The sequence below is a fragment of the Lolium rigidum genome, chromosome 2 (genome assembly GCF_022539505.1).
Source record: "Lolium rigidum isolate FL_2022 chromosome 2, APGP_CSIRO_Lrig_0.1, whole genome shotgun sequence".
Lineage (NCBI taxonomy): Eukaryota > Viridiplantae > Streptophyta > Magnoliopsida > Poales > Poaceae > Lolium > Lolium rigidum.
The window spans coordinates 276,865,276-276,868,541 of NC_061509.1; the positions used below are offsets into that span (position 1 = coordinate 276,865,276).

Below are 3,266 nucleotides of genomic sequence, written 5' to 3' on the forward strand. Positions count from 1 at the left end.
TTCATTGCCACCGAAAAGTGAAAAGCAACTTAGCTTGAAAAGATAGCGCGCTAACGCTATGATGTTTTAGCACGATATATCATGCTATTTCACAAATAGCGCCATAGCGAGCAAAATTATTAAAATTTAGCGTAGACCTTTCAAATATGCTATTGCGTGGTATTAGCGGAGAAATAGCGCGCTATTTTAAACCTTGGTCTCAAGCCACCTACAACGAAAATGACCTTAACTGCTGGATTTATAGCTGGGGTCCAACCTTCTCTGCTTCAAAATTCTTTATTCTTCAATGCTATCATGTACCGTCTTCAATCTTGTCGAAGTGACTTTGGAAGTCTAAATGCACCCACAAGATCAAGTCTTCTTTTTCTGGCTCTTAATAAACGATCGTCTCAACACAAAAGACCTGCTTCTGATTTTTTTTCCAGGATGGACAACAATGGGTTTTGCAATCTCTGTGAGGAGGGATCCTTCGGAGGTGCTATTCCAGTAAACGTTTCTGGCTCTCGATTAATATCAGTTTGAGCCCGGACCAGTTTGAGCCAAGACATGGTTTGTTTAGCAAGATCTTCGCTTGGGAAGCCTTTCTTCTTTGAACTTCTGGTTATGGCTGGCTAGCTGGCTGGTCCATCTGGCAACCGAAAAACTAAGATTTTTTACAATATTTTTTTGAGAAAATGCAAAAAGCATTTCTATTTCATTTCATTGAAAAGGGGAAGAGTTTGGGTGTTACACGCCCCCTAATAATCCAGAAACCAAAAAGTGAAAAACAACAACTCCTAGTATTAGTGCTTGGTTCTCTTTCAAAAGGGACCTTTTTTCTCCTATCCTTCCATTTGAAGGAGGGTGCTAGAATGCCCATGATTATGTGGTTTGATGCGCTGTAAGGTTTTTTCTTGGGCTATGCCCTCTGTTTATATCCTGGGGCTACACCCTCTGATCATCCTTCTCCCCTCTGTTCCCTGTACATATTTGTTCGTATTTATAAAATCTACTGTCGGGGCCTCCCCTATAGTTTTCAGTTATAAAAATAAATTAATAAATAAACTGACAACTCAGTGGATAGAGTATCTTTTTTCCTATGAAGAAGGCTGTAGGGTCGAGTGGTCGACCCCTACCTGGCGGGTTTAATAATTTTCCTGCATGTTAATTATCAGTCGTTGACCCTTTTTGGTGTTCTCTTATTTAGTATGCATTTTCATCATTTTTCTTTTCAGTGTTATCTATGTATTATTATGAAACATTTTTTTTTTATAACCACTAAATGTATCAAGTAGTAATAAATCAGTAGTAATATATTACATGGTATGCAATCAAATTATCCTATTTGCATCATCATCTTATCTTATTTCATTCTTGTATTACCAGGTGCATAAAAGGGGAGCCTTGTATCGATGAATTTGTTACAGAAGCAATTATGCAGTTGCAGACTACTCAGCAGTTGTGCCTGGAGACTGGTGGTTGTTAAATTTAAATCTGTATGTTTCATCCTGTTTGGTTGTATTTTATGCATGCTTTATAGTTCAATCGTTTCAGATTATTTTGTTTATTTAATTATCCTATCATAAATAAGAATTTCGTTTTACTACCTTATATTAGACAAATAAGGATCTCTAGCCAAATGGAGAAATTCTGAAATTCAGGTGATTTGAGTACACACACATAGCTGACTTGAGTTGAGGTTGGCTCAGAATGAACTTGAGTTCTGGATTAAGATTGAGTTAAGTGGGGCTTTTTAAAATTTATAGAGAAACTTTAAAACCTTCCTCCAGTTTCAGTTTCAGTTTCCTTTCTGCCCTGCTTTTGTTAGTTTGGAATCCAAAATGCAATGTAATGTAACCTTGAAAATCTGCCCTACAGGGTTTCATTTTCTCAAATGGAACCAAGGGTAGAGGCCCCTTTTGATCTGAAAAATCAACTTAAGTTCCAGATTAAGCTTGACCTTTGCATGTTCTTGGTTCAAGCTGAACGAAATTACCAGCAGACCCCTAGTAACTTACCACCTTTTAGCTTCTTTCTCATGACATCCAATTTGAATGATTTGAACATAAGTTGGCCAGCCATTTTAAGCAAGCTACGTTAGCTAACTACTCCAGTGGAACTTCTAAAAAATCTACCCAATTTGACGCAAGAATCATCCAAGGGGTTTACTTGATAGCACCATGGGTGGTGGGCGAGACAGCCTGGATACAATCCTCACTTCTACCTCAAGTAATTTGATTACTAATTCCTCCTAGGTGTCACTTATTTAATTCACTCGATTTCATATAGGTTCTAATATTGAAGCATCTATTCTACCATGTAATTCTGTTTAGCTTAAGAATAAAATGGTGCTTTGGGCTTGCTGATTTCTCTTACTTTTATTACAAAATGGTCACTGGCACAACAGTAGCTTCTTTTCCGCAATATAATGTTTATCTTACTTCACTTGCTTGGTGTAATCGTGAAAAACCCATCTGATGCACTAAAGTAGTATTTTATATTTGTACTGATCGGTGTTTGCATTGCACCTCCAGTAACCCCAAATTTATCCAATGAAAAAGAGAAGGGACCAGGGGATTCCCAACAAGGATATTTTATTGTCCCACCGTAAGGAAAATGTGGCATGGACTTCAGAGCATGAACAACGTCAGGTGTTATCAGTATCAAGCTACCAAAGATGGGAGACACATCCTTTATGGGTTTTGAAGTAAGAACTTTTTTTCGAGAAAACGCAATGACATTGCGTTTCTTTTCATTGCATAGAAGAAGAGAACAGGCCTCCTAAGAGGGTTAGTGCAGAATTAAAGATATAGGGATTAGTGCACGTCCCAGGTGGTTGGGATGATGTCTCTAAGACCGGCTGCTCCGGTTTTTGCCCAAAGCGCCGCCTCACTCCTAATTCTATCCATAGTTACAGATATCGAGGGCCGCTCGTTGTCGAAGGTGCAGGCATTCCTCTGCTTCCAGATCATCCATGCTGTTAGAAGCGTGTCGGAGGCCAGACCTTTGCGCATGGGTTTTGGCGTGGCAAGCATGGCCGTGAGCCACCATTCGTTGAGCGATGGCTCTCCATCAGGTGGCTGGCATATCAGTCGTAGCCAGGATAGTGTCTCATGCAACACTTGCCTCGAGAAAGGGCATGTGATGAGTAGGTGATGCATTGTCTCCGGCTCTTGATCACACAGGGTGCACCGAGGGTTGTTGTGTTGGAGGCCTCGGCGTTGCAAACGGTCAGCCGTTGTTCTTGTTGGCCAGCCATAGGAAGAACTTGACCCGCGGGGCGCTCA

At 40.2% G+C, this 3,266-nt stretch overlaps 1 long non-coding RNA gene across 1 annotated transcript; it reads left to right on the forward strand.

The window, feature by feature from the left end:
* Positions 1-467: 467 nt before the first annotated feature.
* LOC124693503 lies at positions 468-2,705 on the forward strand. The gene is made up of 3 exons (XR_007000047.1): positions 468-549; positions 1,366-1,475; positions 2,514-2,705. It is a non-coding gene; the product is annotated as an uncharacterized LOC124693503 (long non-coding RNA).
* The last annotated feature ends 561 nt before the right edge of the window (positions 2,706-3,266 follow it).